The sequence below is a fragment of the Ixodes scapularis genome, unplaced genomic scaffold, assembly GCF_016920785.2.
Source record: "Ixodes scapularis isolate PalLabHiFi unplaced genomic scaffold, ASM1692078v2 PGA_scaffold11__112_contigs__length_91849675, whole genome shotgun sequence".
NCBI lineage: Eukaryota > Metazoa > Arthropoda > Arachnida > Ixodida > Ixodidae > Ixodes > Ixodes scapularis.
The window spans coordinates 91565526-91581208 of record NW_024609837.1 but is presented as its reverse complement, the minus strand read 5'-3'; positions in this window follow the sequence as shown (position 1 = coordinate 91581208).

Genomic DNA, 15683 nt, shown 5'->3' with positions numbered 1-15683 from the left:
ACCCTTTTCAGGGGCCGATCGAGAAAGGTTTTAGAACGAGAACCCATAACATGGGAAGGAAAGTTCAGTGCCCGGGTGCACCGCCCACCACGGAGCCCAACAAGGGGGTAGGTAATGTGCCATAGCAAGATGGGCTTGGCTGACACAATTACGCTACCAGTGCTGCCCGGGCACTATACCCTAGTGTGGTTGCAGGGACAGGACCTGTTTCCACTCAAGGTTGGCCCTTGCCGCCTAAGGAGATGAAAAAGGAAGGAAGAGAGTGATGAAGAAAAGAGAAAGAGGTGGGAGAAAAAGTGAAAGCAGGAAGAAGGTAGAAGAGGCGACTGACTGAATCATCCTGGTCGGGCCAAGCCAGGACACCCGTCTACGAGAAGCAGAGGTCGAAGCGGTGTATTGCCTCGCCCGGGGGGCCCCGAAGGGTCCAAACATACCCCGGGCTCAGCTCAACCACCAGGGTCCCCCTTTCCCCGGACACGGGTTAAGCCACGCACAGCCAGGCGTGGGTGGGTAAACCCACATGGCTCGGGGTTCGCGGTGGCGCCACTCACCAAGCACCTACCAAGGCAGGTGCCCCCTGCGTGCGGGTATGGTGGCCCGCGTGGCTGGGGTCCGTGGTGGCGCTACTCACCAAGCACCTAACACCGAAGGTGTAGGCGCCCCCTGCGGGGCAGCGTCTAAAGCGGAACGGCCAGGTGTTCGTCCTATATGTGTATGTCTTCTATTATCAACAAGTAATGGGCAGGAAAGGCGCAGTGACTTGCGTCTTAAGTGTTTTTCTTTGTGGTTTTATGTGCTTGTACCGTCGACTGCGGTTAAACCCACTGGTGTAGGCAGGTTGGAGGCTTACGGAGCTTCAGCCCCTCCTCCCGCCCTCTCCGGAAACCAAGCCGACCCTATAATATACGATGTATTCTACCCCCCTCTCCCCTCCACCACTTCGCATCCCTAGTCAGGGACATCCCTGCCACCTCAACAACCCCTCCTCTCCTCCCCCCCCCCCCCCCCCTAGAAAAAAAGAAAAAAAAAAAGCCTTGTTGCGCCACTAGATGGACCTCTCATGACAGCAGAGTGAAAGCCCGCGGTTATACCCTGTCTCATTGTAACTTACCAAAGGGTGAACGATAAGCCCTACATTGCGTGCCGACGGCTTCGGTATGCGCTACGTACGCGAGAGCAACGAAAAGCCTAATACCTCTTCGCATTGAAAGTGCACTCCGGTGATACGTAGTCACGTTCCAATTGGCCCGCCGCGTCCGTAGCTTCCGCCGTACTGGCATGTTATGCGATCATGTCTTCCTGGCCTATCCAGTACTTCTTGCTTTAGACACTAGGCCAAGCGGCGCCACCAGAGTAACAGTTCACGTTAAAACAGTGCAGCCGCCACTCATACCCAATGTTTCTTGCTTCAATCGCTAGACAGCGCCAAACCTAACAGCATTGCAGGTTGCCATATTCGGTGGCACGCTAAAAACTTAGCGGAAGCTCCGTCTCTACAGGTCTGTACCTCTCAGGTTTGAGCAGCGCCTCTGGTGAGCGAAGTCGAGTATTCCTCGGTCGCGTTTCGGTTGGGCTTCATTGCGCTTTTTCACATAGCTCGTGGACGCTAAGTTGACGAAATTTCATTGTCATATACAATTTTAGTAAAAAAAAGAAAACGACAAAAAGCTAAGAGAAATGCGTTCTTATCGTCTTGATGACACAGAGCGAGCTATATTTCTTCGTTATATATATTTTTTTTTTCTTTTTCTCTTTTTTTTCTGCCCGACACCCTCTTTCCGCGCGTGAGCACATGCTGACGCACGCTTGTAACGACCGCGGCTCGTGCATGGTCGAAAGCTGCAGTGGCCCTTTATGCTCGATGCAAGCATAACATGTTCCCAAAGCACGGAAACCCCCAAGCTTCGTTTTAGAACCGAGTCGCGGCGCAGCAGTCGCGCTCCAACCAGAGCTCCAACCAGAAACTCGGGCTCCAACCCAACCCAGCTCCAAACTGGCGCTGCCCTGTGCGGCCGAAGCGAGGCATGTATACAGTGTGGCGTTCATTCCCGGCGAGCTCTTCAATCCACTTTCCTTGTTTGTGGCGGCACTGGTTTGTTTTTGATTAAAGTGCTTTCCTTCGTTTCCGAGCGGTGCGTGATTTGCTCCTCGCTGTCTCGTCTCTTTCTCTCGCCTCGAAAGACATCAAAGTCGAGTGTTAGGCTTAGCGTCTGAGGCGTAGAGTTTGAAACGAAGCTCCAGCGCAACCGGAGCGAGCAAACGAGCCGGATATCTTATCTGCGAACCTGATTATCGGCTACTTGATATATAAAAAAAAAGCTTTAGAGAATATTAACGCACCTCACGTTCGTTCCTAACTTATCGATGCTCAGCTTTCCAACCCGTGCGTACCCGCCGTAACCTAGAGCACTGTTCAGCTCCTTCGGAGCAGAGTAGCGCAATCTACAGGGTGTCCCATGCAGGTAGCGGCCACGCTCTTTAAATCGACCGCGAAATTCGGTTTCTTAAGCTATCGCGCTATAATTTTGTGCAGTGTTGCCCACAGATGGTGCATTGTTTTTTTTTTGTTTTTTTTGTTTTGCTGTTGTTTTGTTTTTTTTTAATTCGCAAAGGGCTAACTCACCTGAGGAAAAAGAAAAAAAAAAAGAAAAAGGCTTAACTCCTATGGAAATGCAACGAGCCACCGGTCTTCAAACAATATGACTCCCTATTGTTTGTTGTGTACTCTCAGAGGGTGGGCGCCTCCTGGAGTCGTGAGCACCACGTGACTCGCGCTAAGCTCTTCTGTCGGCCATGTTGTCGGCAAAACACGCGGATGAAAGGATTGTGTTATGCTGCTCCGAAGTTGCTATATATTGCTCTAGTGACCTCTTGCTGCCGTTTTGCTCTGCCCAGAAGAGTGACGTCCCTCCGGGGAACCCTCTATACACCGTTCACCCTTGAGCTGAAACTAGAAGCTCCGCCTTCAGCGCGAGCTCGCTGGCTTCCGCAGTGCTTGGGTTGTGCTTGCGTGCGCGTTCACACTTGCGTTAGCAATGGGGCCTTTTCCGGGGTTTCCACGGCGCATGCGCGGCAGCAGCAGACAGGAGTCCACCATTTTTGGTGGCGTGGTACGTCCGGCTCGGGGCTGCAGGAGGCAGCGGTGGTCGCGCGTTTCGAAGCTCTCCACAGGTCCTAGCGCCGTTTTGTCCTTAAGTGCAGCAACGGCAGCAAGCGTTGTCGCGGTTTAAGCTTCTTTGGGTTTCCTTCTATTAGCCTGCACTCGACGAAGCGGCAGCTCTAGATTCGGGCGATCCAGCGATACAATGCGGACGGCTCGTAAAGGCAGCCTTCAAAGCACTCCCGCGTTTGCAGTTGCCACTTCAAGGAAGGTTCATGTTTTTGTTTCCTCATTTTTTATTTGCGTGTGAATACAAGCCAGCAGATTGGTTAGGTATGCTGCCGTGAGGCTTATGTGCCACGCCAAGCGAGCGCCTCGGAGTTGGCGTTTCTGGGATAGTGCGTTTCACTGGCACACTTTTTTGTTTACCAATGTGACGGTCTCGCGTTGCTACGCAAACTGCCTGTCTGCTTTTTGGTTGTTGTAAACATTGGAATAACCCACAGTTTTCATATATTTATAAATCATTGGGGTAAAGTGGCTATGCTGCACAGTTTGTTGCTACGTGCACACCCAGGATGGGAAATGGGAGCAGATCTATCGTATACCACGACCGCATCTGCTGGTCTCGCGGTTAAGTAAGAAAGAAGAAACAATCATCTTGATCTGTTGTCCTCGTGTATGTATCGAGTAAACAAACAATAAGTTTGCAACATTGTGTACAGGCGGCAGCGCTCAACTAAAAATAAAGAAAAAAACAAAACGAAAACAGGTGTGGCCGATTTTGTGTTTTTTCTTCAGGACCTACAGTCACACACAGCTGTAGCCTGAAGTGGGGTGACATCAATGACGATGCTCGCTCAGAAATCGGTGGCTGCACGTATTAATCTTAGATATTTATGAAACATGTATTTTAGTGGTGAATTTGACCTTGTGAAATTTCAAAGTGGTGCTTGTTTTCAGTACAAAACGAGACCAACAAACTCGCCAGGGTCAGCGGCGCTCGCAAACGACATGTACAGATTGTCATAAAAGAAAATTTACACGGTATTTTCTACCGCAAAAGTAAACTAGGCATCGCCGAACGCTCATTCTCCGCCCAAAGGTCACAACCAGTTGCCAAAGTTTGAGCCCGATCCGATAACTCAATCGAAAGTTATAAGTCATTATCTGAAAATTTCAATGGGAAAATGGAGCCCATTTTTGCCCGTTTTCGGTTTCTGGTGCCATAGAGCCCCATGTGTTTGAAAACTCCGTCGGCCGCCATTTTCAAAATGAAATTTTCAGAAAATAACTTATAACTTTTGATTAAGTCATCAGATCGGGCTGAAACTTTGGCATCTGGCTGTGACCTCTAGCTCTACCTTTGGGCGGAGAATGAGCGTTCGGCGACGCCTAGTTTATTTTTGCGGTAAAAAAGACCGTGTAAATTTTCTTTTGTGACACCCTGTAGTATAGTCGCTGAACAAGTCTGCCGTTGACCTGGCCAAGTTTGTTGGTCTGATTTTATAGTAGAAATGGAACGACGGGTTGAAATTTCACAAGGTAAAAATCCACCACTAAAATACACATTTGATGAAAATTACATTGGTACGTTCAGGCGCCGGTGTTTTTCGGACGGCTTAGAGTAAGCTTTCACATTTATGGGAATACATTTGGCCAATTGAAATTTTCGAGCAAATTAAACAAATAGCCCGCAATTAAAAAAAGAAATGGCTTTCCTTAACTGTACCTTGGTCTCGAATATTTTTTGAATTTACTGCCGGTACTGCATATGACATGAACCCCAGTTTAATGTAACCGTTTGTACTTTCTCATAGGTCGAAGAGAGCTTCGACGGTGTCGTCAGTCACAACGGGCGCCACAGCGAAGTCAGTCGTCCATTCGTGTTCGAGGTCCGAATGTTCTACGCGTCGAAGATTCTACGCCGATTATTCCAGAAGCTCACGCATGTACATAAAGGCGCCGCGTGGCGAACCGGACTCACCCCCCATTCACACTGGAAGCGGATTCGCGTTCGCGAAGCGGTTGCGAAAGCGGTTGTATAAAGATCCAGTGCAATTGCACGCGCATTTGATGTCATCGTGTGCGCGTGCAATTGTACTGAATCCTTATACAACCGCGTTCGCAACCGCTTTGCGAACGCGGATCCGCTTCCAGTGTGAATGAGCCCTTAGTCTCGCCCCTGCGCTCGATCCTGCGGTTTCGCCGACATCAACGCCCGCGACGCTCTGCTGTTTTCTCCTGTTTCTTTTTTGTTTTGGGCACAAGTTCGCCCCATTAAACGTTTAGTTTCTTCAGTTATTTTTGCCTCCTCAATCGTCATTCGTGACAATATATATAGAAGCAGTGGTCCGAGCACGCTCCCCCGGGGGTATCCCAGAAAACACCGGTATCCGGAGGGAAACTGCATTGTTAATAATTACGATTGTATTCTGTCGGTGAGGAAGGCTGAAATTCAATATACTATGGGTGGGTCAGTACACCATTTTAAAAAAGTCTGAGTCACTTTGTGGCAGTCCCAAAATCTCCAATAATGCCACTCTAATGGCGGTGGCAGGAAATCATGATCGGATGAATCAATCACCCTCGATTTCTTCAATTGAAGGCAACGTAAAACGACCAACATCTTTTCCCTTTTCTGCTCTATGCTTTCGAAGACTTTAACTAAATTACGGTCATTGCGCAGGCGAGCTGATGGAAATTTACCATGATTATTTTAGCCCGAAACTAAAGCAAAATAAGCAATCGTTTTTTTTTTTGTTTTTTTTTTTTTTTTTGCATTTGGAGAAAAAGTAACAGGGATAGACAGCGTCTATGGTAAACTTTCGAAGACGGTCGCTTTTTCTGGTGTGGTGAAGCTGTGTAGTACCGCAATTAGAGCATCGGGTTCGGCTTTGCACAGGGCGCTTAGACTGACTTTCAGAAAAGGTCTATTTGGAGGCGGTAAATCTTTAAAGTCAATCGTTCATAGGGTACAGTATCAAACGCCTTGACGGTATCAATAAACGTAATATCCGTCTGTTCCCGTGCGTGATTATTAATATGCAAAATCATGGACAAATTCAAAAGCTGGGCGTTACAAGAGTAGCTTTTTTTTAAACCATATTGATTAGGAAAGATAAGCTGATCTGATCCAAGTGCGACACGATGTCGGCAAAAATGGCGTCTTCCATTAATTTGCAGAGTACACTAGTGAGGGAGATGGGGCTAGTTTTCTACGGGGTTTGATGGGTCACCTAATTTGAAGATGGGTTTAATAATGGCGGCACGCCAATCGAGTGGGTCGCTTCCCGAGTGAAGGATTCGACTAAAGAATTTACAAAAAAATTAGTGACACAAAATATTTAATTAACTACAGAAACTTCCCGGATAAGAGATCCTCTCTCGAAGCGCTGGTAGAGGGAAACGTTTCTATTAGTTTTCTGATACCGTCGCTATTCAATTCGATGAGGGGCGTGTTAATAACAAGGAAGTCAAAATACGGAGTCAAGCTAATCCGGCCTGACGCGTCCCGTCCATAGCACTTCATGTATAGCAAACGTTTTAAGTTACAATAAGTATCAGTCGGTATACGTCCCTGCAAGTATGAAGCCGGCTGTGTCGCGTCGTTAGCCTTCGGCGCAAGCGGTTCCTTGTACCTGCCCCGCGGGGTTATTTTTTATCCTTTACCAATGGCTGGAAGGCGTACTTTGTCACGTCGAGAGTCCCCTGGAAACATCGTCCCTTCGGATCCACCAAAAGATTTTCAAAAATGAGAACCCGATTTACAAGAACAGAAGCCTCGGCGCCCGACTTTTTTCCGCAAGCGACGGAGCAAGCGACAATCGAGATGATCCTTTTATGACGTTGTAACAAGTGTGCAAGAGCGCAGTGGCAAGCCAATGGCGTGCCACTGCGGCGATCGCTTCTGCTCTCTTCGCGTTTCTTTCACGTTTTTACGTTTTGTAATTATTTAGGGTCAGACGGTTGTGACATTGGGACTCACCAATCACAAACGCGTCAGAATAAACCATAAACTAATTGTTTTTTGCGAAAAATTTTCTTTAAAGGGACCATGAAATGATTTTAAAATCGAGTTTCATCCACCGCACGTCGTAAAAGGTGTGAAAAGAAACACAAAAACACAAAAATAGGGAGCCCAAAAAAATTATTTGCTATAGAACTTTTAAAAGAAAACTGGACTCTTTTGCGCCTTCCTTCCTTCGCCTGTTCACTACGATGCATACGCAGAATCGGTGCACGTCAGCCGAATCCACATCGCCTATTGGGTAAGAGCCTACCTCACCAGCACCGCGATCGTAAACAATAAATAGCCGGCGAATGTTTCCTAAAAGTTTTGTTAAATAATATTCAGATCCACATTTTGTAGCATAATTAGAGATGTGTGGCGAAAATTGCCAAATTTGATAATGCTGAGAGCCAAGCGCCATCTATCGTGTGGTAAACGAAGCAACTACTGCGCGTGCGCAGTAGGGCAGGGCCGCCAGTTACTTGGGTGACGGCGACCGACGAACATTTATTTTCTTTGTTTTCCTTCCTCTCAAAACTCTGACTGACTGAACGTTTATTTTTCTACGTGTTCTTCCCGCGCGTGCCGACTTCAAGCAGCAAGAAAACAGTACTGAAAACAGACCACGACGAACAAGAACGCTGGATTCACCGACTCCGACGAAGCGTATAGGCCTAGCAGGCATTCCGACTCGGCGCTGCGTTGCTTCGTCGCAAGACCGTCTGCCTGCGACCGGCTGGCGTGCTAAATGGAATATGCCCGCGCGACCCTTGTGGACCCTTCCCGTATTATAGTTTGATCACTGACCTCAATTCTAGATTAAGAGGTGAGGAGGTCAATCTCTTCCCTTGTTTTCCGAGGCAGTGTTGACGAACACTCGTCGAAAAGGGACTCTCGTCGATTCTATCTTCTTGTTTTGTGTGATATAGAGCTGAAATAAACGCCGTATGGATTGCCTTCGTAACACGGTATGTACACTTTGTTATTGGTATGCCATTTTTATTCTGACAGACTGCACGTCACTGTCGACCCCGGTCCAACCTTTCTTTGCCGAGTGTCGCGTCAGTATCGAGTTGCAATCGTAAAAGAACGGTCCCGAAGCGCTTACCAACAGCGCGAATACAAGACTTCCATCAAGCGCGCGCGTCCGCTCCGAGTGTAAACAGGTATTTACGTGGCTCTTGCTGACACTCGTAATTCAAACGTATCTTTTTTAACGTCGGCTCGCTCCTGCATCTCCGAGGCCGCGAAAAACGCCATCTACGTCGCTTTGCAAACGACTGACACGGGCCGGCCCTTCTGCCAACAATGACGGGGTGGTGACAAGACTCGCTGCACTTCCCAACAGGCATACCGGCGTATAGGACTAGTCCCATGCTGTCGCTGTAGCGCAACATATCTCATTGAATTTCGCTCAGCTGCGATGCGGCGATGAGAGGCGCCGATTCAGGAAATACGTCGGTGACATCAGCGCAGTAAAACCTACCGGCGCACCCCAACTCGTTGCCGCTAACACTCCCATTCTCCTACTGCCGAGAGAACTTCCGGTTCCGGAAACGGTCTACGTCACGGCTTCTTTTGCGGTCAGTTGGAGAGAATGAAAAAGTCGATATTTCAATAATATTTTGTGTAAAAGTTAATAAACCGAGACGAAAACGGATGCCTGTTCGGCATTCAGTGAACATTGACGGTTTAATGTAAAAGTTATCTGGAAAAAGTAAAAAGGTCATTTCATGGTCCCTTTAAACAAAAATAGACAAAAGACCAACATTTCGGCTTTGGATCGTAGACTAAACCGATTTCTTTACTGCAAATCAAGGACAGCAAAAATAGAAACCTCCAAAAAATCACGCGTGGTTGCCGACGGACCGCCAGCCGTATTTTGTAATGGCTGAACAAGCCCTAACGAAAAGATCATCAGGAAAAATCCTGATGGTCAATCAGGCTGATGGCCTGACGTCTTTTGGGACATTGATGGTCTGTCATATTGTGGTACGTCAATGGTTTGAGGGTGTGATGGTTTGATGGTGTGATGGTTTGTTGGTCTTTTGGTCGGTATGAATATCTAATCACACATATATGTTCCGGCAGAAGACAAATGTTTTATTACAGTCAATTGTAAACATTATTTTGTGCCCATTATATTTAAAAAAAGGAACATCCGAAGCGTTAGGGTACCTTCCGAAATCCCCGTAGAAACCCTGAAAACAAAGTTTGTATTCAGGTTATGGCATGTTATTATTTCCATTTGGAAATGATTGACCACCGAATAATTAAACCGCGAAAACAAAATGGAAGAGAAAATGCGTTTAATCTACTCACTACTTTCGAGACTCCACGACGGGCAGCAACTTCATCGCCGTTGCGTGGCTGTCTACATTGTGTCCCCATCGTCCATGCTGGGCATGACGGTGTCGTGCGACAGCGTGCAATACGCTAAGCCTCGTCGGCCCGAGAATGCAGTAAGCCTCGTATAACCGCATCCGCGGTTTTGTAAATGTTTTTTTTTCTCGCAAACATTTAGTCTACAGTACACGTGCACCTAATAAATGAATTTTCTATCAAGCAAAGTGCGTTTTTCGATACATTCTCTGCCACTTAGATTGTAAACATTTGTTACTTGACATACAAAGCCAATCAAAAAATTGTTTCACCGACGGACAATAAAACGATTTAAAACAACACTATAGTGGTTGTAAAAACATACTTGAGTTTATAAGGAGGTGTCTTGGTTACATTTCAAGTATCCTAGGACAATGGTTGAGGCGTATTACTACGGATTGAACACCCTGGTTATCGAGTTAAGCCGCTGTCAGCGTTACACACCGAATGTAATTCACGCCTGCGCAACGACGTGAGATCATTGGCGCCTTCTCTCAGCCACTGATGGAACCTCCCGAATACGTATAGTCAGGTTTTTTCCACCACCGAAAGATGTCATGAGAGGCACCATCAGACTATTTTCGTTCTGATGGTTTATCGACATATTCTGATGTTCTCTCGGGGGCAACATGAAAACGTTTCGATAATTCGTCAGCTGCCACACACACACACAAAAAAAAAAAAAAAAAACTTTTTGAAGATTTCTGAGCTACAAAGAGAAGCCTTTCATGGTTCATCAGCCACCATCAGGAAATGTTTGATGGTCTATCAGGCACAATCAAGTAAGCCTGTCGGACAATCGACAGTTAATTCTGATGGTAGGAGCGGGACTATAAATACTGTGTTAATATATACAGTGTGTTGCACGAAAAGTGGACAAATTCGGCATTGCAAAAACTACATGTCGTAACAAAAAAAGGCTTGTGTCGTTTTGGTCCTAGGCCAGGGGCCCATTTAGGAAAATTATTCAAGTCCGGGATCATTAGATTTGTAATTATTTTTGCGTAATTAACATTTTTAATGTTGTGTATAAGGGCATGGTTTCAATTTGAAACTTGCTGAGCATCATCGAGAAACACTAAATCAACGAATTGCGGAACGATAGACGGCACGCCCAGCATTTTACGGCTTTTTGAAAGACCGCACAACATCGACGGGGTTTTAGGTTTCGGTTTGCAGTCGGAGCGAATCCCCGCACCGATGACGCCGCGCCCCGTGGAGAAATGGTGCAATTAACCTCTGCTGCGTTGCGCGAGGACAGCACAACAGAGGTTCGTTGCACTGTTCTTCCACGGGGCGCGGTGCCGTCGGTGCGGAGATGCGCTCCTATTGCAAACCGAAGCCCAAAAGCCTGTCGAAGTTGTGCGGTTTTTGAGAAAGCCGTAAAATGCTGCGCGTGCCTTCTATTGTTCTGCAATTTGTTGATTCAGTGTTTTTTGATGATGTTCAACAAGTTTCTAATTGAAACCAAGCCCTTGAACAGAATATTTATAAAAGTTAATTAGCCAGAAAGAATTAACAATTCAATTACCCCGGACTTTAATCATTTTCGTAAATAGGTCCCTGGCCCAGGACCAGAACGAAACAAGCCTCTTTTTGTTGCGAAGCGTAGTTTTCGCAATATCGAATTTGTCCACATTTCGTGAAACACCCTATATATATATAATATCATGCATGCGATCGAGTCAAGAGGAACATACACTAGCTCTGAACCACTGCAACCACACGCGCCCACGACTGATCAAATATTGTTGTCAAATATAAGAGCCGCCGCAGAGTATAATGCCATGAAAAACATGAAAACGTGGCATGAAAAACGGTGCTAAAACCGCTTCGTGCATGTATTTATGTGCACTGTCGGACACTGTTAGCGCGAACACGGCGCCGGCACTTTCCAGCATGGGGGTATACGTGCCAAACGAACGAAGGACATGTGGAAAACCAAGAGAGACGCCAAGAACTACGCAGCAACACTGGATAAGTAACTCCTTGTGCTTGCAGACGATCAAAATAAATTTAAAGTCACCTAATATAGTCCGATTTGCTATAAAAGAGTACGGCTTTATTCTTTCTGGTCGTGAATATGTGCGAAGATGCTTGTTCTGTGTTCAAATCATCACCCGCACGCTCGAAATCTTTGAAAATAGGGGGAAGCCAGAGAACAGTTGCGCGATAAAAACTGCCCAACATAGGAAATAATAAGAAAATACACCTTTCGTAGCCCACGTACTTTATTCTTTACGTTTCGAACGTTTTTTTAACCACTCGTAAAGATGCACTACAGGGGCATCTTTATATAGTGAGAGGACAGGCATATTAGCAATATATAAGCACCAACGGAATGCTGGCGAACTTTGAACACACTCTACATTCCTTCCTAATGTTATTTTGCTTGGAATCGACGCTCGTTTCTACATACTTGCCATGAAACAGAGGTTTGGGCCTGAAATATAGCGAAGTTTAACATCGTTCAGTGGTAAAAGAAAAATGCTGTAACTAAAGCAATTATACTTTCACAATATTAATAAAGGTACATACTATCCGGTACAACCGAAAAAGCAAAAGTTATTAATGTTATTTTCCGGCGACGAGACAAAATTCACGCGCGTTTTTTTATAGGAATACACAGGAAGACTGGAAAAGTAGACTGCATGCTGTCTGCTTCAATTTGCAACCGGAAGTCCCGTAGACACAAGCGCCAGCTGAACCTCTAGTGTTTATTATAGTAACTCTATGCTTGAGTCGACAAAGAAACAGAAAATCACGTGGGAGCCTTTTGACGCGTGGCGAGAAAGAACGGAACAACTTCCTTTTAAGGTATAGATGAGAGAACGCCTGTGATAATTAGTAACTTTGATAGGCTCAAGTTTCCTTATAGACCTCCCGTTGGCAAGTTTAGCACGCCATCTTTTTTCGGCTGATGCTGTCACTGACATCTTACAATTCGTACGTCCTGGTGATCACGGCGGCTTGCCTCATCGATTCATTTTGAGTGTGATTATTTTGTTGTTTTAGACAATAATAAATTAAGCGGAAACTAAGAAAGTTCTTGAGCTCGTCTTTTTATGCCGATAATTCAGCTTACGAACTCTAAGCGTCGTTCGAATTCAAAATTACGATCATGCGTGGCCTATTTTGATGTCAAAACGTAGTCAAAAAGACAAAACGCCCATTTTCTACTGAAGAAAAATAACGTGCTTGTAATTTTCGAATATGTATTTAATTGGAAAATAAGCCACACATGAACGCATATATATATATATATATATATATATATATATATATTATTAGGTTACAAATATAGGGTGATTTATTGAGGAATGATTAGATACAGGATGGATAGAAGGGGTGACATTCGTCCGGGAACAGTACGAGCTCTCTGAATGCTCGTCGAGCGCGCGCCACTCTGCGGTACCACTTCTTCCTAACAATATTCGCCCCGTCGGTGCAGGCACCGGTCATCTGGTGCGTTTGAGAGGCTTACGTATCGTGACGATAGTAAGGTTTCATACGGCTTATGTGGACCACGTCACAAGATCTTGAACGATGATCAAGGGGCGGGGTAACAGGCGCAACTTCGTAGTTGTTGAAAGAAAGTTGACGGACGACACGGAACGGGCCGACGAATTGCTTGAGGAGTTTTTTGGACTTGCCGGGTGCGCGCAAGGGAGTCCACAAGAGAACTTCGTCGCCGATGTCGTAGGTGGTAGGCAGATGACATGCATCGTAACGTAGCTTCTGGTGCTGCTGCGATTCCTGGGTGTGCATGCGGGCGAGTTGGCGAGCGTCCTCTGCTCTGGATGTGATTTCTGCTGCGGACGGCTGAACCAAGGTGTCAGTTGTGTAGGGCAAAATGGTATCAAGAGGTGTGAAGGGTTCGCGGGCATAGAGGAGGTAGTATGGAGAGTAGCCGGTTGTAGACTGCCGTGCCGTATTATATGCATATGTTACGTAGGGAAGAATGATGTCCCAGTTGGTATGATGGTCAGCAACATACATTGAAACCATGTCGGCAAGTGTGTGGTTCAAGCGCTCGGTCAGTCCATTTGTTTGGGGATGGTAGGCGCTTGTGACTTTGTGGACTGTGGAAGAAAGCCGAAAGACGTCTTCAAGGACTTGAGAGAGAAAGGGAGCGCCACGATCACTAATTATAAACTGGGGTGGCGATGGAAAGAAGCTAAGTCTACTCGGTGTTGTCTTCTTGGTCTTTGTTTTTCACATAGTATTTTCACGTTCTTTAAGTGGTTCTCGTAACCGGTCAGACGAAAAATCGTTTTTTTCGGCCATTCTTCTCTTCACTATGGTTTCTATTTAAATTTGTTGAACTTGCTCCTTCTATGCCTCTGCACTGCCTGCTCATATTGATCCAGTTTCCTTATTATGTTCATAATTTAAAAAAAAGTAACAAGTAATTAGAGCTTTTATTACCAATATTTTGTAACGAAATTACATTACAAATCACTACAACAAAAAGGTAACATGGCAATTACAAAGTTACTTGGAAAAATAACGGATTACTTTCCGAGTCTGGGAGGGTCGGATGGATCATCAGGCGCCATCCAGGAGGTCTGGTGGACCATCAAGAAAGCCTGATGGGCAAGTTTGATGGGCCACCAGAGAAGTTTGATGGACCATCAGATTTTCTTGATGGTCGTTTCGATCGGGAGGTAGCCTGCGAAGAGCTTCCACCACCGCTCCGCGAACGAAACTCAGCATTTCAGCTGCAAGCTACTAACCTGTTCACAGCTTGCCTCTTTTGGTATATAGATGACTGTCGCAGCATGTTATGTAATAAAGATCACACGCTGTCGGCGCGCACCAGTGGGAATACTGTTCTTCTGGAGACTTCAGTACAAAAGAGAGATAAAATCCGACAAATCAGGTCAAAATTATTCCAGTTTATTTTATAACTCAGCTGTTCTTTCCTATAACACACTTTTGAGTCTTTATTATGCACGCAAATTTTTGCAGACTGTCACTGGATAGTTTTCGCACTCCAAAATTAGTTTTCTCCTTGTTTCGATGAGTACTGTATTTTGCGAACCATTATCTGCGGATTATATACAAGTCTAAAGGTTTAAATTTTACAAAGTATAAACTATCTACAAGTGCGAACTATACAAGGATTTGTTTTTCATTTTTCTAGAAAGTTTATTATGACGAGACATGACAAAGTTTGTGAATGACAACGCGCGGTAATAATCATTTATGTATGACACATGCCTTTGAGAGTTAAAAAAGCACGCATTTGTCAAGGTGCGCTATGCATAATAATTTGTTTATCCGTGGATTATACAGCGGCTGCTGAGTCTTCGCCCCTTTTTTGTTTCGCAACCAACTCAGTGGCGCCATCTATTGGCTAGCCCCGCACATTTACGATTCCCTTAAATTTCCTAATTTTTTTACTCCTCATAATTTTATCGTGAGAGAGAATGAACTCTGACAGTACTAAAGTGGCCATTTCTAGAAGATAGCGTGTATATTCGATTTCGTAAATACTGTGAAACCCGCCGTCTAGTTCAGAACTGAAAGGAGTAAAGGGCTATTTGCACACTGGCGCCACCGCGTTGCAACTCACGCGAGAAAGAGCGAATAGTATGAAAAATACGGCATGCAAACCGACTTTCACTTTAAATTTGAAAACAAAAAGGCTTCGACCCTAAAAATGAATTTTGCTTGGCTCTCCGGTCTTCGAACATTCTTTGAATCTGTCTATTCATTTCGTATCGTTCTACAGGCCCGCTGCTTTACAATGGAATGGGAGTTACTCTCAAGACTGGTCTTTGCAGACACATGGAGGTAAGCAACCTTCACTGAATATTCCTTTCTATGATTTTTTTCCCGATCCCCCAAAGGTTATTCTGGTGATATCCCACACTGCCTGGTGATAGCTAAAAGGAGAAAATTGGCTTAGAACGGCGGGAAGAATCATATGGTTGTCTTTTAAAAATTAGGCTAGGTGGCGCAAGCTACTGCCCGTTACAAAGAGTATAGCCACTAACATCCATCCATCCAACAAACATGACTATAGTGCCTGGAACGCGTCTCTGACTGGTGTCTTTACCGCGTCCTGAAAGTCTGTCCCTCGATTCCCGCCTGATAACGTCATAGAAGTGTCATGCTGTCGTCGGTTGCAATCCTGGCGGCGTCCCAGCAGCAGTGGTGGATGTGGCAGACGCGTGTTCTGCT